Below are 24,847 nucleotides of genomic sequence, written 5' to 3'. Positions count from 1 at the left end.
ACACAAAATGTGGGAAGTGCCACAAACCAATTCTTATTGACTGGGGAGTTGTGCTTATGATACTCTAATGTGAGCTATTAATTTGCTTCCACATGTAGAAAAGAAAGTTTGATTTGGATGGATAAACTTTAAAAAGCAGTTGTGTAAATTATCCACATGTCCATGCACATGGAGTTTTTTATATATGGGTGATTCAGTCGTATGACTTCTGCACTAGCAGTCTGCAGTGAAGCAGGGAAAGAGTTAGCACATGATCAGCTGTTTGTATAGACTGGCAATAAACCACACAAAAGGAGAAGACACAATCACAATCCAAGCCCAGGAGGAGCTGTAATATCTACCTATAAGTTTCCATTTCAAGTCAGATATTAGAAGCTCAGCAGGTTTGGCCCTATTTAGTATTTGGATAGATAACCTTCAAAGAACACCTGGGTCACAACATGGAGGAAAGTAATGGCAAACCATCTCTGAAGTCTCTTGCCTTGAAAACCCTGCGGGGTCATCGTAAGTCAACTGTGACTTGACAACACACACAAAAATGACCTTCTGAGGCTATTGTCTTTAGGGGTTTAAGTTTGCATAGGATTGCCCTCTCTGTGTCCTACCATATGTAATCCTATGGTTAGCCATTGCTTGGGCCTCAGACAATTGCTGACAATAAACCATGATGCCAAACAGTGAAACGGTTCCTTAATTAAACTCCAGAACAGGCCCAATTAACTGCAACTGAAATCAACCTATCTGCATCACTTATTTGCTCCCTTGTTTCTTCCAGTACCAGGAGGAAGAAAATGTGATCTCTTGAGTGAACACTGTATTTGTGTTTGGCTGTCTAATTTGTTTCACACACTTGGACATTGTTTCAATTGGCAATGGGATCTAAAACCTTCACAGAAAAGAGGGCTTTCTAAGGAAAGAAGAAAGGGAGTATAATGCATCGAGGCAAATCTTTTATTCAGCAAGAAGAATTAATTTAAAGAATGCAATGCCTTGCCCTGAACTGTGGCTAGGACTTGCATATGCCCTGCAAACTCCTTCCCTTCCTCCATAATAGACACCCTATGAGGTAGGAGGGACTGAGAGAGTTTTGAGAGAACTGTGACAAGCCAAAGAGGCTTCATGTGTAGGAGTGGAGAAACAAATCTGGTTCATCAGTGTAAGCCCTCTGACCAATCCTATAATATATATATATATATATATAATTTCATAATATTTTCCTGTTAAACTACATAGGCAGAAGCCACCTCTCATATTTTTGTGTGGTTAGCAGAGTGTCCAAGCTGAAGGCAGACCACAGCCAAAAGGTCAAAACTACTTTAACAAAAGCTGAGTTAAGATAATGAGTTACTCCAGCATAACCTGGAGGTCTCATTTTGTTTGTGGGCATGATCTTGATTACCGCACCTTGCAAAGATACTGTTAAAACAAAGAATATGGAAAGCCACTTTAGCATCAGTTGCTGAATTTCACTATCTCTTCTAGCAACAGATGGTTGTTTCCTTGCATTTCCCCAACCTCCAGATATGATCTCCCTAACAACAAGATCCCATCCTGAATCAATCAAGTCTCATTCAAATCTGAATACTGAAGGCAGAGACTGTAAGAGTTACTTTGCATAAAGCCATTCTGTGCTTCCTGATATAATCTAGGACCAATTGACCCCCATTGTCCCAAGGTTTAGAACAATAGAAGAGCTTTTAGACAGGGCTCAGCCCAGCAAGCCCAGCATGGGAAGTTCCAGAGAATTTAGAAAAATGAAACTTAAAACTCACTTGTTCCCGCCCCTACCTGGGCGAAAGGGTATAAAAGTTTAGTTCACCCCAACACATGGGCTCTTACTAGCCTGTACCTTCCTTGGTCTGGTCAGTTTGAGACACGATATCGTCCTTTGCCTGGATTCAGATGCTGGTCATTTGAATCCTTGCCTTCTACAAGATCTTCTTCAGCTGAATTTATGTAACGTATTACCCTGAAAACCCCCCTCCATTTCTATCATCCAATCTATCTTTTAAAACCTTTTTATATCTCAGGAACTTGAATGTATGTGCCCTTATGTCTTACTGTGTGTTTGTATTTTTGAACAAATTTATATAAAACATTTAAATTCAATTTGGACTCTTGCTTCTCTGTGGAATATTCATTGCCAGAATTCCTTCCCCGTCTTATACAGTCTAAAAGATCTCCTCTTGGCCCCTCTCCTGATCTGCCAATGTGAGTTCATTCCCCTTTGCTACTTTTAAAAACTATATGTGTGCTGTTACACTTTTAGCAGCTGGTGGAGATTCCCTTCAATAAAACCCTTACCCCTGTTAAGGCCATAACAACAGACTACAGTCCACTGCTCATGTGGAGGAGTGGGAAATTAAATCCAGTTCTCCAGATTAGACTCCACCTCTCTGAACCACTATACTACACTTGCCCTAGTAGCTAACTAACTTTTATCAGTAAATTCTTTGGTACTGCATTACTTTCAGCTAGAAATGGCGAATCACATCCAATATTTTCTGCATGAAGAAAATCCACACATTACATAGAATTCAAGGCTAGAGGCTTTCTCAGCATGAGGTTACTTTTCTGTGTGCAGAAAGCTTTTGACAATGGCATGTATCTGGCCATCCACGAACCTTGTAGAGCAGGAGTTTTCTGCTTTCCTCTACTGCTGCAGCTTATTGAGATTCCCAAAATGTTGTTCGGGAGTAGATCCAATCACTAGTACCTCAGAAACAGCATAGTGGGTAAAGTGGCCTTCAGCAGTAGAAGATAGGAATTGGCAGAAATCACCACCATGCCTTCTACAAATGGAAGTAGTGTTCATTGGTTAAACTGTAGTTGGACACATGCCAGTTATTCTTGGAGGCAGGTTGATCTGAAGGCACTTTCGCACATGCAGAATAATGCAATTTCAATCCACTTCCAAGGCACTTTCACAATGGTTTGCAAGTGGATTTTGCTATTTTGCACAGTAAAATCCATCTGCAAAATGCATCGAAAGTGGATTGAAAGTACATTATTCTGCATGTGAGAAAGTGCTCTAAATGGTGCAAGGCTTCTGGAAGCTTTCATTATTGGAACTTGGTTTAGAAACCAGGAGCTGTTGTGCACATGGGTGTTATCACTGGATTGTTGCCACTTCAAGTGATAGTTTCTGTGCATGAAGAAGTAATCAGAGCTTTAATATAATCTCCAGTACTGTACAACTATGGCTATGTTTGAGATGATATTTTAGTGATGGGGGGTTAACACGTTCAGTGTGAGTAATGATACTACGACATCATGTTTGGACTGCACCATGGTTATCCAAAGAAGAAGAAGGTTAGTTTGGAGGCAACTCAAAGAAAGATGTAGGTATAGGATTTCCAGCCTTCAGGTGAGTCCTGGAGATTGCCTGAAATTACCATCTACAGACTACAGAGATTAGTTCCCTCAGAGAAAATTATTTCATTGGAGAGTAATTCTATGGCATTATAGCCTGCTGAAGTCCCAAAGATTCAGAAATTTCGCAATCCAGAGTTGGCAACTGTTTGTAGGCATAGAGGACGGGGCCAGGACAAGAAACAAATTTGAGACTTGACCTAACCCAATGCCATCTATGTTTTCCATTGTTCAACTAGAATACTCCCCAGTGTGATATTCTTATCAACCTAATCTCAGAGGCCTTAAAATATTTACAGCTAACACAATGGCAGCTTAATTTTAGGCTTAAAACATCTATATTTTAGAAATGTAAATATTATTAAATTTTGTTTGTAAGGAAAACCGAGACCGGTATCAGATAACTTGTAATGGCTTTGGTGCATAATGTTTGTTAAGTATTTTAATATTCTAACCTAAAAATAAATTGTTATGCATCAGGACTAGATATCTTCTAACACCACTGATATATTAAACAGGCCATTTCATTTTTGTCAACTTCTGCTCTGGGATTTTGATTCTCCTGGGCTTTGGTGGTGCGTCACAGTAACCCCAGGCTACAGAGCAGCTATTGATTCAGAGTACAAAGGACATATGAGAGAATTTCTCTGTACAATTGGGTTATTGTGGCATATACAAGCAGCTACTGTTGCTGAAGCAATTCTAGTATTTTCATCATTTCAACAGATAGTTATAAGCCTAGTAGGACTTCTTCCTGTTCTTGTCCTTGACATTCTTGTTCATCTGAGAGATGTCCTCATGATTACCTTCTGCTTACTAGACAATAAAATATTCTGCTGTTGTACGAGCTGTCTTATTATTACTTTGTAATGACACACACTTTATCAGGAGGGAGTTACATCATATCTAAGAGCCAGACCTGACTTTAAGGGGGGATTATAGACAATCAGAGAGATAGGTAAATGAGAATCCTACACATCCTTTATATCTACTGCTCTGCTGCTATCCCTTTCATGTGTATATTGCTGCTCCCAGGGAATATGGAACTAAGATCTGACTAACATCTCTCCTCTCCATCTTGCTACCATGAGAGCAGAACATGATTCCTGAATCTCCAGCCATCCTAGTTAGATTATATTAGAATCTTATGTTTACTCTGTCCTGCCTAGAGTAGAGCTCTCTACAATAAAGCACTTATATTGCTTTGCTAAAATTAAAAGGCTCCACATGAACTTTAATTTTCCTCAGCAGCACACACACCAGGTAACTCGGCTGGGCCATGGGCCTCATGCACTTCAGGTGCATAGCAGCAATGGGGACATCCGGGGGCAACTTGTCCAGGTGCCGCCATTGCCATTATGTGTCGGGGTGGGGTCGGGGGCGTGTCAGGGGCATGTTGGGGGAGGGGCGGAGCAGGGGTGGGAGGGGCGCGCAGGTAGCTCATGCCCCGGGTACAGTTCCCCCTCCCTTCATAATTGGTGCACTTACATACTATCAAGAATGAAATATGAAATGTGACAGAGGAGAAAAAACAGGCAGCATGAATGAAGGAGGGCAAAGAAGAAAAGGGAAGTAGAGAAAGGATAAAGAAGTACAGATGGGGTCATGAAGCAGAATAGCAGGAAAGCAGGTCGGAAACTTTATTGCATTATTGCATTTCAAAGTACCTCTCTGGAGATCCCTGCATTATTGGTAAGCTGTAATATATATAAATATAATCATCCATTCCAAATAATTTGCATATACAGATTTTTTTCAGGCTTTAAAAATGAATAAACCAAACGGCATGTACTATGCTTATTGCCATTTATCAGATTTTCTCCCCTCCACCCCCTGCACACGAATCAGGAATAAATGTTCATTTGAATGGTAAACAGGTAAATTTTCTTCAAAATTGTTAATAAAAGTACACCCAAAATTGCCATATCTCTCAGCAACCCCATCATGAAATTTAATCAAAAACTTCATACTGAATGATATGATTTAGTAAGTAAGAAAAAGAAACTGAAAATTCATTTGATCTGTATGATACTGGAAAGTATCTGCTAAAAATAGCACACTACCAGCTTACCCAGCTGTTTTGCATGCCAGAATCTTTTTCAGTGAAGGAAAGGTGCTCATGTGTCATGAATTATGTACATAAATTGGAGAAGGCTCAGTCTTGGCTTCTGGTTATCTGCCTTAAAAACACATGTTCACAAAATGAGCTCCGACTCTTGTTAATCTCAAATACTAATTTGCTATTGTTACACTGAAATCTAATGACACTGAAAGACAGTTCACTGCATGGCTTCTGACCCACTTAATGACGTCTATTCTGTTCATGGGAGATACCCATAGAATGGCTACAGGCAGCAGAAGCAAAGGTTGATTGGCATGGCTGTTTTTAATACCACCTGGCTAGATCTCTTTTTAGCTTTGCCTCAGTGCTCAACAGTGCTTGGTTAAATACTAGTCAGGCTATTTTTGTCTTTGAAAAGAGGGTAGCAAATCTTGCCGCTACACATCCAGGTTGAGGATTTGCTCTTTATTGTTTCATTATTATTTCCTCTTTGCATACTGCTAGGCAGTGTAGTGTAGTAGAGGTCAGAGTGGAGAGACCTGAGTTCAAATTGGGCATTAAATCCACAGGGTGACTTTAGGCCAGTAATTCACAGTAAATAATTACTGTGAGGATAAAACGAAAGAGAGGAGAATGATACGTGTTATTCTGAGTTCTCTGGAAGAAGTATGGGCAAGAAATTAGACACACATATTACACACACACACATATACACTCTGATCCTAGTGTTCATGCAAAAATCCTGACAATCATACAGAACTATTATTTATTTAATTAATTAATTTTTAAACCACCCTTCCTTGAAGGACTCAGGGCAGTGTACAACATAAAAACTATAAAAATATTAAACATTATTTCAGATTAGAACCATTTAAAACATCAACAATAAATACTAAAGAAACTTTAACTGCAACAGATGGCGAAAAAACCCCTCCACCCACCCCCAACTGAACCCACTGGAGGCCAGGATCATATGCAGTGGTGGGATCCAAAAATTTTAGTAACAGGTTCCCATGAGGGTGGGATTCAAACTGTGGCGTAGCGCCAATGGGTACGACAGGGGCATGGCCAGGCATTCCGGGGGCAGGGCATTCCTGGGCGGGGCTGTGGCAAGGACGCAGCCGCTGCACCGGTCCTTGGGCAGGAAACGAATGCGCGCAGGCGCAGGCTGCTAGACTGCTTCAAGTTCTGCACGCTACTGCTGAGAGGAGGGGCGTAACTAAGGCAAAAATCACATGGCAAATTCACCAATTAGTAACCCCCTCTCGGCACACACAAATAATTAGTAACCTACTCTCGGGAACCTGTGTGAACCTGCTGGATCCCACCTCTGATCGTATGGGGACTCAATCAACCCGGCTGGCCAAATGCCTAGTGGAACAGGTCCATTTTACAGGCCCTGTGGAAAGCTTGTAGATCCCGCAGGGCCCTGGTCTCCTTTGGGAGCCTGTTCCACCAGAGCGGGGCTAGGGCTGTGAAAGCCATGGCCCTAGTAGAGGCCAGCCAGATGTGTTTTGGGCTGGGGACCTCCAATAGGTTCTCCTCTGACGATCGGAGGGACCTAGTGGGGCAATATGGGGATATACGGTCTCTCAGGTATGTAGGTGCAAGGCCACTGATGGACCTAGGAGCTCTTCTGTTTTATTTAATGGAATGGGGGGTAAAGCAGCACTAAACATTTTCCTTCTTAACTGTTATCAATTTTAATTAGTTTGATGCTATTATTTGAAGTCACATGATGAATAATTAATTTTCTACAAAAAGCAACATGTTTCAATCTCCATATGAATCAAATCAAGTTGGTTTATTTATACATCTGGTATAGAAGAACAGTGACATGGACTGGTAAATATTGACTTAAGCACACTGTATATGTACATTGTTTAACTGAGTCTCCCTCTGCCATGTGCATGTGTATGTATACATTCATTCATTTAGGACAGGCATCCTCAACTTTTTTGATTCTGCAGCATCTCTGGAATTCTGACATGGCATGGTGGGTGCAATAACAAAAAGGCTGCACAAAATGGCTCCCTCAGGAGGCAAACCCAACCACAGAGTGATTGCCACAGCTTAACTTCAGTAACACAGGACAGATCCTTGTCCTGTAGGTGCAGCTGCTGCCAAAGCAACATTAAAAAAAAACAGCACAGCCAATCAAATCTCCAATAGTCAATCGGAAACCTTACTGGGCACAAGTCTTTACTTGGCCCCACCCACTTCATAAAAAAACACTTCGCAGACAGCAAATTGGGGACCCCTGATTTAGGTCATTTCTATGCAGAATCCTGCTCAGGACAAATTACAGTTAGAACAGTAGCATTTGCTTTTGTTTCTGTGCATTTGGCTTAATTCCCTAATCCTTATCCTGAAATGACATCTAAGAACAGATCTTTTCAGATGGTCTGGGTAAGGAAAATAACTGCATATAGGGTAGAAGGGAATTGCGGCAGCAAACTTCACCTTCATCCTATTTTATGCTGACTGACACGTACACATAGAATTATTGTCTTCCTCTGCTGAACACACACACTTTTGCTGTCTTCCTCTGTTGTTTCTCTCCATTGCCTTCTTTCACAGAGCAACCCCAGACTTCTTGGGTGGTTTTCCATTCAAGTACTGTCTGCAGCCAACATCGCCTAGCTCCCAAGCTCCAACAAGCCTGGGTTAAACTGGGCTATCTGAGGTACAATTTCCTAACAGCTGTAAAAATCCATAGCATCAGTAAGATTAAACTATTAAAAACCATTACAGTGATAGAAAGCTTGAGCAGAACATTAACTATTGGGAGAGAAAAGCGTTTCCCTGGTTTCTGACATTTAGCAAAGGTGGCAGTTATATATGATAGGGGAATGTGCTTCATAGAAAAAGTTCTGACCCACACTGCCACTCCCTTCACCTCTGTAAACAGTGGCACACTTGATGTTAATGTTCTGGCAGGTTCATAGGAGAGAAGGTGGTTCTTAAGGTACCATAGTATATGGTTCATATTTATACTGCAGTTCTGTGAAAAGTTTCATTCTCGAAGCCCACTGATTTCAATTAATTTATAAAAATGTAACTCTTTTTAGGACTGCATTATTATTCTCAGGTTGATAACCATGTTAGACTATAGTAATGGACTAAATTCCAATAGCACCTTAAAGACTAATTCATTTTTTCAAAATGTTCATGAGTCAAAGATCACATTGCTTATACCCTGGAAATTGTTGCTGGTCTTTAAGGTGTTATGTTTGAAATTTTGTCCCACTGTTGATATATTATCACCTTGGGCCATAGTTTTCCAGAAGAAAGGCAAACTTATAAATGATTAAATAAATAATAAAAAGGAAACCCAGTCCATTTGAAGCTTTAAACATTTGCACAGCTATTTATGGTAAGAGCCTGGAAACGTGACTGAGAGGTGCTATACATTCTTGTACTGCCTCATGGAAATTGTAGCTTTTTTCAATCTATATATATATATATAAGCAAATTCTACTCAGTGACTCATTCGCCAACGGAACTCAGAAACCGCCAAACCTACGCACTTGAAATGTGGCACTCCGGTTCCTCATGTGCCCGAGGCGCTCAATAAGAAAGGATTTCCAAACATATTGAAGTCAACTCGAGTTATTAGCTATTTTCTGTTTTTCCTATTCATCTCTGCCCATCTGCCCAAACATTCCGTGTGTGACAGTTGAGCACCAGGGCACTTCAGCTGGCTTCCCAGTTCCCAGTCACTCACTCTAACAGTGATTGGTACTCCGCATTTACATCTACAGCTTCCTGTCATAGGACTTTTCAGTGACAGCCACGTTGCTCCTCTAACTCCACTATCCCCATCAACCAGTTGTGATACTGCCCACCAAACAACAGGCATGCTTGATCCACTGGAGCGATGCCTTAAATACACACAGCAACTTACACATTGAATTACACACAGACAGTGCCAAAAAGCTGCTGTAAAATATGCAAACCCACCCCACCACTCCACAGGCACACTGTGAGGAAACAAGCTACATATCACCCCTCAGTTCACAAACACACTGTACAGAACTATGCTGACTATCACCCTGAAATTCACAGAGACACCGCTCTCACCAACACATAGCGAACTACGGGTGCCCTGCTATCCAACAGCAACCTGTTCCTTCTGCTGCAACCGCTACAGGGGGACTCAACAAATTCATGCAGACGCTGTGATCACCAACTCGTAGCGATTCACAGGGGCCCTGTCTAACACCGCACTCCTCAGCATGTAGGAACCTGTTCCTTCTGCTGAAACCGCTAAAGGGAGAACATGCTCCACTGCTGCGCCACCTGCCTTCTAACACAGCACTCCTCAACACATAGGCTGTGCTGAAGCATGCGCACTGTCACCCTGAAATTCACACACAGCCTGTGTGGGAGCATGCTGAATGTCACCCTCAGGACCACAGACAAGTGAAAGAGAGCAATTTCATGCCAACATTCAAAGTGCATGGACAGGTCTACCACAGGACATGAAGCCTCAAACTGGGACTCCATCACCATGACTGCACCATGGCTCACACAGGAGGTATCGAGGCCCTAAGTAGGATGCTCCAAGATATTACTGGCCACAACCGTCTTACGGCTGGAGTTCTTTGCATTTCTTATGGGTGGAGTATTTGCATTTCTGCATTCCACTTTTCTCAACTCCCTGTAGCGAAGCGCGAGCACCCTGCTAGTATAAACATGTATCCAACGACTTCTCGTTATTAAAATTTGTTTGACCATAAAAAGAGGTTTCAGGGCTGTGTAAAGAGGTTTCAGGGTTGTGTAAAGGGTTGTGTAAAGTGTAAAGCCCATTATGGTTTTCTTAGCCCATCATGCCTGCATGGCCTGCTGTCTTTTTTTAATAGGAAAGGCAGGCACTTGTTCAGATCAAAAATGATTTACACTTGACCACACTCACACTGCTTCATAGGAGTTGTAGTTATTTTTCAGAGGAACTATCATTTACTAGGCAGCTGCATGACTCTCATCTTGTGCCATGATGAAGTGCTTCTATGATTGAGAGCCTTCAAGTGCTTTCAATCATGTGCTGAATAATTTATGCAGGAAAGTCCGTAGTAGCGGCTATTATGCAAGTGCAAAGGTGCTCAGTATAGTGTTCAATTCAAATTTGAAACAAAAAGATCAAGATGATCCAGTGAAGGATGTGAGTGACTCTTGTGTAAATGAACATCTTCATCACAGTAAGCTTGAGTGTCAGTCATGTTTCTGTCACAGTTTTGACAGTCTGTGCTTTTTACTGTTCTTATAATTTCTGAGTTCAACAGTTTAAATGCTGTAAGTTCGAATGTCAGTCATGTTTCTGTCAAAGGTCTTATAATCTCTGCTTTGTATATCCATGTGTTGAACTATGGATTTGTCTTTGTGTGCATCTCAACTGGAAAAGTGGGTGCTTCTTTTTCGAAGAATTGCATAAATTAAGCTCATACCTCCTTTTCCACATGCACAAAATATCTACAGGATATCCATGTTTTTTAACCTCTGAATTACCTATAGAGGTCTAATATAAATACATAAAAACATTTGCCACAAATATTGGCATAGGATTAGGAACAGTAGCCATGTACCAATTCCCAGCACAGTGCAACGTAACTACTGCAAAACGTGACCCAGTTTGCTCTCCCAACAAGGCATTGTGATTTGGATTTTGACAATGGCAACTGATTAGTAATCACAAGAATGACTGGGTTTGACCTATATAGTGCTCAATGGATGGACAGGCTTACAAATGCTGCATATAAAATTTGCATTACTATCTGGTCCAAAGCACATAGAATCTTGATTAGAGCTTGCAGTAAACTGATTTCTATGGGTTAACAAGAGAGTTGGATCAGCATTCTCAAACTGGTGCCAAGCAAAGAAAATGGGGACTTTCCCCCCTAAACTCATTTGCATTTTTTGTTTTCATTGTTAATTTAATGAGCACTGCCAACTTACTTCACAGTGTGAGGCTTGCTTTCACATTTCAGTAGAATACGATGATTGAAATCCTACTTGATGGTTGAAATAATATTTTACAATGGTTGAAATAACATTTTAATTGTGGCAGGAATATGGTTTTGTGTGCTTTTGTAGGGTGAATTCAAATAAAACTTTGGTTTTACAGCAAGGATGTGGTTAGTTTCCAATAAGCACTCAAAAGGTGCTTTTAGGGAATTGTTAGGGAATGATGAGGCTTAACTGGATTTGGGTATGCAAAATCACAACCTCTTCATATGATAAATTCTTCAACCAGCTGGTTTCTTCACAGGGACATTTTGAGATTGATCTAGGAATAAACTGCAAGAACAGATTGTAAGAAAGGAGCAAACTGAAGTCCTTACATTTCTGTAAAATCTTCCTAACATAGGTTTTGTGATTAATCCGATTCTCAAGTATTGAGACATCATTGTTTAGGTGTGGGTCACTAGCTTGTGGACACATCAAAACCTGAGTGGTCACTAGATGGACTTCTCCAAAACTCTACTGGACAAAATTTCAGAGACAGGATAACCAACCATCTCAATGGACCTTCAACAGGAAGTTACTTAAGTAGTTCTACAATGTCAGCTAGGCAGTGGCAGAGCTACAAGGGGAAAGGGGGGGTGCGCCGTGCACTGGGCGCATGCCTGGGGGCATAAAATTGCCCCAGGCCCCTCCCCCTTCCCCCCATGGCGCCCCCCATGGCACCCCCTTGCAGCGCCCCCCACCCCCCTTCCCACACTTACCTAAGTTCCTTTCCTTTTCCTAGAACTTTTTCAGGCTGAAAAAAGGCCTGAGGAACTACAGTTCCCAGGAGATCTTGGGGCTCACAAGGTCTCCTGGGAAGTATAGTTCCCATTAGGCCATTTTAAAGCCTGAACTGTGAATAGGCCTTTTTTCAGCCAGAAAAAGTTCTAGGAAAAGGAAAGGAACTAAATGGCTGAAGATATTGAGAGGAAGAAGCACTTCACAGGGGTGCTGGAGGGTGTTCATGGGTGGTGGAAAATATAGACTGTGCACCAGGTGCAGTTTGGCCCAGCTACACCTCTGCAGCTAGGTCTCCCAAACAGTATCAAAGGTCGAAGAAAAATCTAATAACATTAATAGTGTATACTTGTTCTGTGTGTCTTTATGGGAAGATTTCAACTAAAACCTTAGATACACCCAATCTCAATGCTGTAGGAAAATTTAAAATGGGATCCAGAAAGTTGCTTTTATTCAAATGGGCCCAAAGCTGCTGAAATGGAATGTTGAAGACTGTAGTAACTCACTGAGGAAACTGGCATTACTGGGATGGGAGGATGAAATAAACAATCCCATACTTAACTATGTCTGACATCTCTTTTAAGGATTAATCCAGCTGTCTTCTACAAGTTAGTTATCATCAGCCAAGATGGATATAGGTTGAATCCGCAAGTGGTCATCCATAAATCCTTAGCACAAGTGGTCACTACTAAAATCCCTCTGTCTTGAAGCTACTGACTGAATTCCTAGTCACACAGGAATTTCCATGTAGGCAATCCAAAGCAGCACACAGTGGGCAATCCTGGTTGAAACTGTTCCAAACAGACGTGCTTAAGATGGAGCGTCTGATACTTCACTATCTGCATTTAAGCGGGCAGCTATGTTTAGCTGTGTGATTCTTGTCTGCAAAGTAGGTGCCAAAACTTGTCACAGGAGGAGAGAGGATGACTCAACTTCCAGGCAAAGGCAGCCCAGACACACCATCTAAAATAGCTTTGTTGGGTGACACTTGTCTAACACAACTGTAGCAGGAAAAAAAGATTCCTCTACTGGTATAGCATTTTTAAAAAACTGATGCTTTGTTTCACTGAAATCAAGTACCATCTGTGCCTGAGTTATCCACCATCCTACTGTATCTGTCTCACCTCCACAAACATGAAGGGGATCTATGACATGAAGAAAAGAGACACTTTGAAGCTATCAGGTAGATGGTCTCAGTCAGCTTGCTATGTTTCATGTCCACAAGACCAACAAATAATTTAACATGGTAAACAGAAAAATTCCTCCATCAGACTTCAAACATTTCCAAAAGCAGGTCTACTCAGTTGGACTATCTGTTTCCAGGGCAATGGAAAACATTGTCTTACCACATTTATGACTCCGGGTGTTAATAGGTAGAACCAAAAAATGTAATAGAGAAGCCTTAGAATCTGGAAAACTGAGGTTCAGCAAAAGTATTTAAAAGGTATGTGTGACTTCAAGGCCATCTCAGCAAGTGCAGGCCAGGATTCTAAATGCAGTAGGAAGAATTATTGAAAGACACTTTCATGTTGTTGCAATTATGCATACTTTCTCTCCAAGATGTTTGCATGGATTATTGTCCTTGTGCTGTCATTTCCCACTCTTAGGGCTCAGTTCTTGGTGGATGCTGCTGCATACCAGTTAGATCCAATGAGGAGTTTCTGGTCGAGGTTATTCATCCAGCCAGAACACTTCATGATTCACGTCAAATGGTTGATATCACTGGATACTTCATGACTATCCACATTTGTCTCAATAATATCCAAAAAGGAACCAACCAAACTCTGAGTAAACACTTAATGATTGGTGCCAAATGCTAGATGTTTAATGACCATCTACATTTGTTCAACAGTGGCGGTGATTTCTTATTCTGAGATTTCAGTATGGCCAAATTATCTCTCTTCTCACTAACTCCTCTTCCCAGTGGTCATTACCAGCTTAAACAACCAATAACAAATTCTGCATGAAGACCATCTTAAAGTCCCCAACAAGGAAATCCAAGTATTATTGGCTTCATCACTGCTGCCACCCAACATGATTTTATTCATTTATGTCCAGTCTTTTTGAAGAAAAGACCCATTCTCTCCTTCTCAGTTATTCACCCATCTACCTTTTATCTGCCCCACATCTACAGCTATATATTTGTATTATTTACTTCATTTACACATCCAACGGCACCTTAATCAGTTCTACATGGGGGGGGGCATGGGGGAGTAAAAGGTATGCTGGAATGCCTGTGCTGTCCTCAACCATAGACCTGGTGGAATATCTCCAGTCACCAGATTTAAGTATTCTCAGATTTTGCCCAAGATAATGGTTTATTTTGACAGACTAAGGAGCAGTCCTGGCAATCTTAAGCAGAGATTGAAAAACTGCTCATATTGTTATATAGGCTGTTCAAATAAGATGTAGCAGTTAACTTGATTTTCAGTATAAATCTTTAATATGCCTTCAAATTGTTTTGGAAATATTCTTCTTAGATATATTATTGTATTTTGGAACTAGCTCTGTTCTCCTCACAGATAGACTTACAGTGCAATCCAGAGCTGTTGGGCAGGCAGAGATGGCACCACTTTGACACTGTCCCACCCCGTCCATAGTAAAATAAAAAGGGGGATGAAAATCCCCCATAGCAAGAAAATCATGCTGAATCTCTGCTGGTGGCTGTTAGATAAGGGAGTGGATTGGACTCTGGACGTCAACTAAGGTTGGTTCCATCCCCTGGAATGACCCTAGCCTTGCCAGTGCAGTGTTTTGTGCTGGTGGGTCTGGGCAATGGAGCCACCTTCTAGCTCAAGCACTGCAAAGATGTGTGCCACCCGACCTTGGTAAGTTGTCCCTCTGTCGGCGCATTTGCCCCTTGCATTGGCAGAAAGGGTGTTTCCCCTGAAACAGGAGTACGCCAACTCCAGGAGGGATTCACCCTTTCTCTGGATTGGGCTTCCCATCCCGTTTTGTCAAATTGATCATTATGTTTGATTTTGTAGACAGGGCTACTTCATAGATTGCACCAGCCATCATAATCTGCTAAGAAATGTGGCATCTTGTAATATTATGGATGGAACAACCAGTGGTGTATTTGCCAGGTGCCACTCTTCTGATCACATGGGGGTGCAAAATCAGCACCCCATGTGACCAGGAAGTAGGCAATAGGGGGTGGAGTCGGCCGCCCTCGACCCCGCCCATGTCAATGACACATGGGTGGGGTCGCTCGAAGACCATGAGGCAGCAGAACTTCCTGCTGTTCGAGGTTGCTCGGAGTTGACGAGGCAGCAAGAAATCCTGCTGCCTCATCACCTTCAAGCACCCTTGACCCTGCCCATGTGTCATCAACAGGGCACCCAGCAGCAATGAGGGGGGTGAAGTTGGGGGCATCCAGAGACAATTTGTCTCTGGGTGCCATTTACCCCCGGTACGCCTCTGGGAACAACTGACATCTGCTTTCCATCTAGGTCAGCCCTTTTGTGTGAAGAATCTTTATTCCAGAGCTGTGCCTCAGAAAAGTGTGAAGTGGCATGTACAATTTTCTATCAATCCCCTTGTCTAGTGGCCCCATGCATAAAATCCAGCTATTATCAATGCAGTTCTATGCAGAGTTACTCCAGACTTGGAACACTGTGGGAATGAATATAGCATAGTATATCCCTATCTCATCTGATCATGGAAACTATGGGAGACCACCAAAGAAGTCTCTGCAGAGGAAGGCAATGGCATTTGCTTTTCACTTGCCTTGTTGGCAATCTGAATCTGTAGCAACTTGAAAGTGCACACATATATAAGGCAATGATTTCAATAGGCTTATACGGGAAAGACTCTGCATAGGATTGTACTGTAAATAGCCTTTAGTCCATGATGGTTCTTTCACACATTCAGGTACCTCTTGATGCTGCACTCATCAAATAAAGAACATATATGTGCAAAGTATTTATTATGTCCCATAAGCAGCTGTTCTCTAATATAATATTAACAGTTTCTTCCTTCAACACAGAAAGTTGGGAAAACTAATTAGCAGATTTTCCCCCTCTTGCATTTTTGAAAAGGTAAAATGCCAGCTGAGGACCTGCCAGGCAGCAACAAGGTGATCATTAATGATTCTGTTTACAGGCATGCTGGTTTTCACTGCACAGTACATCTTTCATCTCACTTCACTGTTCGCAACAGGAACTAATTCAATTTTTTCTGCTTCGGTTAAAACATTACAACGTGTGCCAAGGTTACCTCACAGGAGAGCTCAGAAGGCAAGTTGCAGCAAGTGGCAGCATCAAGAGATTATGAACTGCTGAAAGCTGCCTCTTCTGGCATGATTTTGCACAGACAGGATTCTTGCATCATAGACAAAGTGATTTTCCTTAAACATTTGTGTCTGACCATGATTTTCTGTCTTCCTGCCCGTAGCATTAACCGAAACACAGGCTTCTATTATTCTTTACATTATGTAGTGGGTTCTGAAGTGGCTTTGTGTATGGCTAGTTAATTATGGCAATAATTATTCATTAGGCATTAAAGGAAGAGGGCCATAGAAGCTGTGGGCTACCTTAAGTGCAGGAACAACCAGAAGATGTCAGCCAGAGGACTGTCCCACGAACAGCTTCCAGTACACAGTTCTCCACATTATATATGCCAAACAAAGTAATTAGTTCTTGAACGATCAACAGATAAGTACTAATCCTGTATGTATAATACAAGTAAAGTGGTGCAGCTTTTATGCATGCATGCATACATGCTACAAAGAATGGCCACAAGAAAATCAGTGGACGCTGTTGTTATATTAGAGCTCTGTTGGAATTTACACATTTCAAAGCTAGAACAGTATTGATTGCTTGCACTGCGTCCCTATCGTCATCATACATTCATACTTTCCTGTCAGATCTTCTTCCTATTTTCCTATTTGCCATGCCTTTACAAAAGTAGCCAGCTGCTTTTTTGTCCCCCAGGAAAGAAATCTGGCCCAAACATGGATGTTATTTCAAGATGCTAGTTTTGCTTTCTAGTACCAGTTCCAGCATGTCAACAATTCTTAAGAATGGCTCCAGAGGTAGGTCTGACCTCCCCCCCCACCCCCCACAACCCGGATTGGGCTGACCAATAGATTGTTTCAACAATTCAACATCTAGAGGAATTGCTTGATTACAGTTCAGATTTCATCTGGCATGTGATGGAAAATAAGCAATGATTTGTCTCTCTGGACAACACTAATAGTATTTTCTTTTTTGTGTGTATGTGCATTACTGCAACAAATACTTCAAAAGCACATATTTGTGAATACAAGTAATTTTTAAAATGTACCTTATTTTAAATACATGTATTTATCTATCCTTAAGCCTGTTTTAATGCTTGTGAGAGAAAAGTGTGGATACCTACAATGCACCAGATTTAATCCTCTGTATTAGCAGTCCTTCCTACAGTTTGGCTTGTACAAACATTTGTTAATACAAATATTTTTCTAACCTGAATTCAGTTTAGGCTATCTGTAATAATACATTATGAACCAAACTTTCATCACATGAAGGATGATGGGAGGGATGGGATTTTTAAATATATCATTACATAAAGTACATTCAATTTTCCATCAAAGCAAATGAATTTACAGTGTCATCCTAAGCAGAGTTACATTTTTCTAAGCCCATTGATTTCAAAAGCTTTAGAAGGATATAAATCTGTTTAGGATGGCACTGTTAATAGAATACACGTTCTTCTGTTAATACAAAATCCCTTGGAAGAAACCTTCATATATTTATAGCTGCAGGATTAATGTTTGATTAATCAAGTATATTTCCTCGCATAAAATAAAATAATTGAACAAGCTTTGGATTTCTCAGCTGACAAAACATCATCTGATTAAAAAAAAAGAAAAAGCTTATGAGGCAAACTTCAGGTTCAACCTTACCAGTTACTAAAAATATACTTAATTATATTTTTCTGCAAGGATGCTTTACATTTCTCCTGGGATATATTTTCTTTAACTAGTAGAAGACAAACTATGCATCTCATGTGTCATATTCGTCAAAGATGCACTTCAGAGTTATCCTGCTTCTTCTTTCAGAACTACTTTTCTAAAGGCAAAAAAACCAGCTAAAAATGACATCGTTGACAAAATGGTCCTACTGTGATCATCAAGACCACAGTAGGAACTAAATCCAAACACTATCTGTTATGTTACTATACACAATATCCATGAGTGTTCATAATTAAGAAATTGTATTTTTTTTAAAAAATTAAACATGTCAAAAAAGTACCATACATGGCAAAACACATAGAAAAAAACAAACACTGGAAGTTGGGTTCAAATTGATCAGAAGAACAAACAAACAATGCTTTTACATAAGGTATAATTAACATGTGGACTTTACTGCTACAAAATGAGAAAATATTATCTGGTTAGCACATGGCAGAATTTTTGACCATATGGGTGCTTAGTCATCAGCATTACAACAAATATGGTATATATATATATATATTTTCCTGCTACACACATTTTGTATTTTATTTATTTTCTTACTGGAGTTGTTAGTTGCTTTTAAAACATTGTCAAAGTTGTAATAACCATGAAATTCAGCAACTTTAAAAACCTTGGGGGGAAAAGGAAAGATTTTCACATTGTGAATTAACACCAAATGAACCATTCAGGGCAAAGACTTCCAGTGCCCTGCAGTAGCCTTAGTATACATGGACTTCCAGATGATTAGAAAGAGGCCAGGGTGGAAAGAAAGGCTAAGAGATAGGTTAGTCAGGAACAAGACTGAAGGAAAGGCACAAGGGAGCCAGAATAGGAACTGAAGAGAAAGGTAGAGGAATAGAAGGCATGAAGAAGAAGAAGAAGAAGAAGAAGAAGAAGAAGAAGAAGAAGAAGAAGAAGAAGAAGAAGAAGAGGAGGAGGAGGAGGAGGAGAAGTAGTAGTTTGGATTTATATCCCCTCTTTCTCTTCTGTAGGAGACTCAAAGAGGCTTACAATCTCCTTGCCCTTCCCCCCTCACAACAAACACCCTGTGAGGTAGGTGGGGCTGAGAGAGCTCCGAGAAGCTGTGACTAGCCCAAGGTCACCCAGCTGGTGTGTGTGGGAGTGTACAGGCTAATCTGAATTCCCCAGATAAGCCTCCACAGCTCAGGCAGCAGAGTGGAGAATCAAACCTGGTTCCTCCAGATTAGATACACGAGCTGTTAATCTCCTACGCCTCCTACGCCATGAGGGGGGAAAACTACAGAGAAAACAGAAAACTGAGAAGTTTTGTGATTGTCACAATCTTAAATGACAGACATTTCTTTGTGGCACACACTAACATTTCTCGAAGTTCCAGAAACATCTGAATGCTTTACTAGAAGAGGCCTGCTCCAGAATCTAGATGAGTTCTGCCAATTGTGGCATCACTGGTGGATTTTGCACAGCAAATATATAATTGGTTGCAGTCATTATAAAGGAACCCATTCTTTTTCCTGTTCACATGCATACTATGCAGGTAGCGATTGGAGTCCATGGAAACAATCCGGATTGCTCTTGAATCTTTGCATGGAGACGCTTCTCTCTTTTTAAAAAATTTCCTGCAACACATGCATAGCTATGTAGGCATACAGAAGTGAACTCCCACTGCCATGCTGACCATCCCATAATAAGATCCACTGCACGTGTATAGCTGTGCATGTGCAAGATGCAAAATTAAAAAGAAAAAGGGATCTCCCTGCAATGGCAAGGCAATAATGAATTTATTGTTGTGGCAGGTGGTTTCCCACGCAAGTACTAATCAGGGTCAACCTTGCTTAGTCTCCAAGTTCTGCTAGGACCGGGCTAGCCTGGGCTGTCCAGGTCATCCATGCATGAAAAATATACTATTTCTTGAGAAGAATTCTTGTGTGTGTGTGTGTGTGTGTGTGTGTGTGTGTGTGTGTGTGTGTGTGTGTGTGTTTTAACGGAATGTACTAATTGAAAAGCACCACATACATTGAAAAGAAACTGGAGCCAAAACTTCTGGCAAAAGATGAACGGCTTGTTAGAAGATGGCTCTTCTAACAAGGACCTGTTACAGCTTAGACCAGGGATGTCTAACTCTGGGGCTTCAGATATTCATGGACTACAATTCCCATCAGCCACTGCTGGCATGGCCAATTGTAAACTGTAAACTCAATTGGCCATGCCAGCAGAGGCTGATGGGAATTGTAGTCCATGAACATATGAAGCCCCAGAGTTGGACACCTCTGGCTTAGAGGATGGAGCCATAAAGGGTAGATGCACGTCTCTGCGTTTGAGAACAGAGTTTCAGAAGCAATGGAGAGGTAACCAAAGAGACAGCAGTCGGTTAGCCTAGGTGTCGTCCACCCCACCCCTCAGGCTATGATACTGCGGATCTGCTTCCTTGTGGGAGTATGTCTTGGCCTGTACCTGTGCTTTTCCTATATATATAAGCAAAAAAGACACAATCTTCAACCTTGTTCTCTCCACCCAGTAAGCACTGCCCCTGAACTCCTTCCTGCAGACGCAAGTAATGAGCAAGGAGGAGTTACATTAATGGATGAATCAACGTGTGAAATATTCTTCCAAATAAAGATTGGTGATTAGAACCTTAGGCAAGAGTCAGCTGTGACTCTTTAAGCTGATTCAGTGTTAAGGAAAGAAACATTTTCTGTTTTTCCTCTCATGATTCAAAGTCTCATGAACCTGTGAGGAAAAATACTACTTCCTCAAAAACTCTTAGTCTGACCTTTGCTTGTTTGCAATTCCATTTTTCTATAGCAAAACACACTGAAAAGAGAGTGCAACAGGAGAATTAAATTCATTGGGTAGAAGTGAATGGAATCATAAAGGAAAACTGGATAAGTTGCTTACTGGGTTTGGCTAAACTCAGCTTTTGAAATAAAAGTTTGCTCTCTATTGCTTTGCAGCATGCTTCCACAAGCAAGACATGTGGCTTGTCACAGTGTTAGGGAGTCCCCTTGTGGTCAAAAATAAATATTTTCTCTCATGCAGAAAACCAACGGCAAAGCTGCACATGTTGGTCTGTTAGGAAAAAATCCGAAGAGGAACAGTGAAATTAATTATTAGTCCCAGCCCAAATGCATGAAATAATAAATAGGTTTTTGAACTTACAGATATATATTCTGGGGAGATGCTTTAGGTCAGTCAAAGAGCCTCTGCTTTGAAGGGTTCCAGCTTTAGTCTCAGCCATGTCTAGTTAAAAAGGTCCAGGCAGTAGGTGGTCGATTCCCCACCGAAAAAACAAATGTAGATACAAACCGGTTTGGGAAAAACTGGAACCTTTCCAGCACGGTTTCAGCATCCCCACTGCAGCTTCTGCCCCACAAATGATCCTTGTTCCTAGAGACGTAGCAGCAACAAAGGATTTCCCATTGAGGCGGATTGAACATGCGATCCACTCAGGGGCTATCCTGATTGGCTGTTGCGTTATGTTGGGGTGGGAATTTTTTTTTAATTTTCAAACTTCCGAATCCACGTCTCTGAGAGCATGCGCAGAACAGCCCTATGAGGAAACGAAGAAACAGGCGATTAAAGCGAAGCCCTGTTTCTGCACGCCTCCATGTAGTTGGATCCACGTAGATACGTGTAGCACTGCTTTGTATTGCCTTCTATTCAGTCAATCAATCAAAAATGGCCCCATGTTGCTATGTATCCATGTGGATCTCTGGTCCACAAAATAAAAAAGGCAGCACGCGCATCACACACAGTCCACTGCATTCTCATTGGATGGGAGGCTACACGTCACTACCAGCGGCGGGAAAAACGAATCCAGATTCACACCCCCACACCCCCACACACACACAACTTCCCCACCACTCCAGATTGCCCACGTGTTTTTTGAAAAGACCTACTTTCTTGCAGGTTCTAAAATAACATGTGCTTGCGGGGGGGGGGGGGGAACGTCAGAAACGGAATGAACGCGTGTTCGCCGTTGGTGCAGTGGGGAGTTCTGCTGGAAACCTGGATATTTTGTGTGATGAGCACGCATCTAATCCTCAGTGGGGAATCGACTGGTGATGTGAAAAAACCTCTACCTGAGACTCTGGAGACACTCACAGCATGAGTAGACAATACTGATGTTGATGGACCAATGGTCTTGTTCAGTATAAGGCAGCTTCATGTGAAGATGTCAATAGCTTCATGACATGTCTGTACAGATCCTTTTGTGCAACTTAGGAGTTCAGTGATGGAGGAGCAAAAGGTTTCTTTAGAAGGCAGGCAAATTCTCATCCAGTGTTGAAATCCACTCTTGGATTTATTCAAGTTCAAACTACTTTGCAAACAAACAAAATAATCCCAATGCTGCAAAGTTGAAGGACATTTCTCATTGTTATTTGTATAGCTCATAACAATTCTTACACATGCAGCTGTTTCAACAAGGTGGTTTGTCATGCATACCCGTTGTATAGGGTCACTTAATGGCCTCTAAGTTTCATATAGGGTGAGTTGGAAAAAATCTGTTTGCTAGCTGATTTGACACATGATTGCAGGGAGCTCTCCTGCCCTGCTCAGCTCTGTCCTGCCACACATTTTCCTCAGCCTTTGTGACATTATTTTCTTTGCTATGGATATCCTTTGAAGAAGAGAGTCAGACCAAACCTGAACCCAGCCCCCCAAAAGCAGTTTATACATTTTCTCAAGTGAAACAGAACCAAACTCAAAGTTCAGACTTCTCAACTACCTTGAACTGGAACTGAGAATTTGAGCACAACCACTTCAAAATGGTTCAAAGTAAGTAGATCAATAGGCAAAATCTACCAGGCAAAGTCAAGAGGTTATTTCCCTTTCTGTCTCCTCTAACCTTAGGCAGTCAAGCAAAGAGAGTACATTTTTTTAGGAAACCAATAAAGGAAAGATAGAAGCAGGGGGGAAATGTTCTGGAATCAGTAACTCTACTCTTTCCTACATTTATTTCCATTCCAGGCATAAACTTGACCTCTCAAATGATGCCAGCAGTCCTTTTAGATGACACTGGATTTAGAATAAATGCCCATGAGAAAGCAGGGCTCCCAAGTTTTTTGATGGAATCCTGTGTAGATACTGGAAATCCTAATGAATGCACATAGGTCAGGAGGAAAGACTTTTGTGATGATCTCACACCTCCTCCACACAAATGCTCATTTCACAATGACCCCTGAGCCATGAGAGGGTCCCAAGAAGCTGGTGGAGGGGAGAAAGCACCGGGGGAGTCACTGCTGTGGGTGCAGGGGAGGGAGAGAAAGGAGGGAGCACAGGGGAGGGAGAGGCAGAGGTGGCTGCTCCGAAACTAGGCAGGGCACTGAAGCATGCTCTTCTGCCCTCCTGAGTGGGCTATGGGTAGGCAGGAGGGCAGGTAGGCCTGCAGAAAAGAGACCCCTGTCTCATGTGCTGACAGGAGCCCTTGTGGGCCCAAAGCTGCTGCTGTTGCCACCAAGATGGTCATTGCTGCCCTGGGCACACAAATAGACGTTCTCCTGGCCTTGGCTGCCACCCTCCCAGGCTGAGAGGCTGGCAGTTTCTCTTGAGGCATCTGGCAGCTGCCTTTCTGGGTGGGCAGTGGGTGGGCGACAGGCAGGTGCGCAGCTTTCATGGGGGAGTAGGGGTGATTGAATGCACCCCCACGTGACTGAGATGAGTGGCGCCTGGGTCACGAGCCCAATCAAAGATATGCCCCTGGACTCAGTGGGTACACTGCACATTTTTATTGTCCTAGGACTTGATTCTCATAGGTATACTTCCTCTGAACTTGGAGGCTTCCCTTTAGTTTCCAGGGCTCATACCTGCAATACAGCTATTCTTCAATACTTTTCAAAAGCCACACAGACTTATACAGGCAATGCCCATTTGAACAAAATACCCAACTTCAATCTATGTTAATGGGGTCTGAATTCGTTGAGACTGTGGGCTAAACCACACAAAACATTTTTGGGCAAGTTGGGTCTAGGTTCCCTGGACCAGATTCACTTTACCCACAGCTGCCTTAACGTCCACACTCTGCAAGGGACTGCCTTTGATGAATGTGTTTACAAGTTCATTTGTGTGCTGGCTGTGACCTCAAAAGCCCTAAATGATCTCGGACTCCTTCACATGGCCCCATCACTGCATCAAGGTTATCTTCTGAGGTCCTGCTACCCATGCCTTGAACACCTGAAATGAAATAGAAGGCTTTCTAGTATTACAATTTTGGATGGTTTTTCTAGTTTTTTGATCTTTTATAGTATGTTGAATTTGATCTTCTTTCTGAATACCTTTAATTTGTAAGTACTTCTCGTCTTGAAGGTTCATTATTGACAGACAGTGCAGTGTAATGGTTAGAGTATTCTGAGAGACCAAGCTCAAATCTACACTCTTCCTGGAAAGCTTGCTCCCCCCTGGAAAGCAAGCTTCCTGGAAAGCTTGCTTGGGCTAGTCATATACTTTCAGCTTAACCTACCTAACAGGGCTGTTGTGAGGCTGTTGTGAGGATAAGATGGAGCACAGGAGAAGAATATAAGCCACTTTGGATCCTCATTGGGGAGACAAATTGGGCATAAATGGAGCGAGTAAATTTTTTTTAATTTGCTAATTGAATTAGTGGGGTTTTTTTTAAAAAAAAATTGCCCCTGGTATTACTTGCTGTCTTCCCATTCTTTATCTTTTTAGCCTTTTAGAAGATTTTAGCTGATTCTTTTAAAGCATTTTTTTGTATTATATGTTATGTATTTTGCAACATATTTATTTTGCAT

Source organism: Sphaerodactylus townsendi, linkage group LG09, assembly GCF_021028975.2.
Source record: "Sphaerodactylus townsendi isolate TG3544 linkage group LG09, MPM_Stown_v2.3, whole genome shotgun sequence".
Classification (NCBI taxonomy): Eukaryota; Metazoa; Chordata; class Lepidosauria; order Squamata; family Sphaerodactylidae; genus Sphaerodactylus; species Sphaerodactylus townsendi.
The sequence above is the reverse complement of the archived record's forward strand: the minus strand, read 5'-3'. Positions refer to the sequence as shown.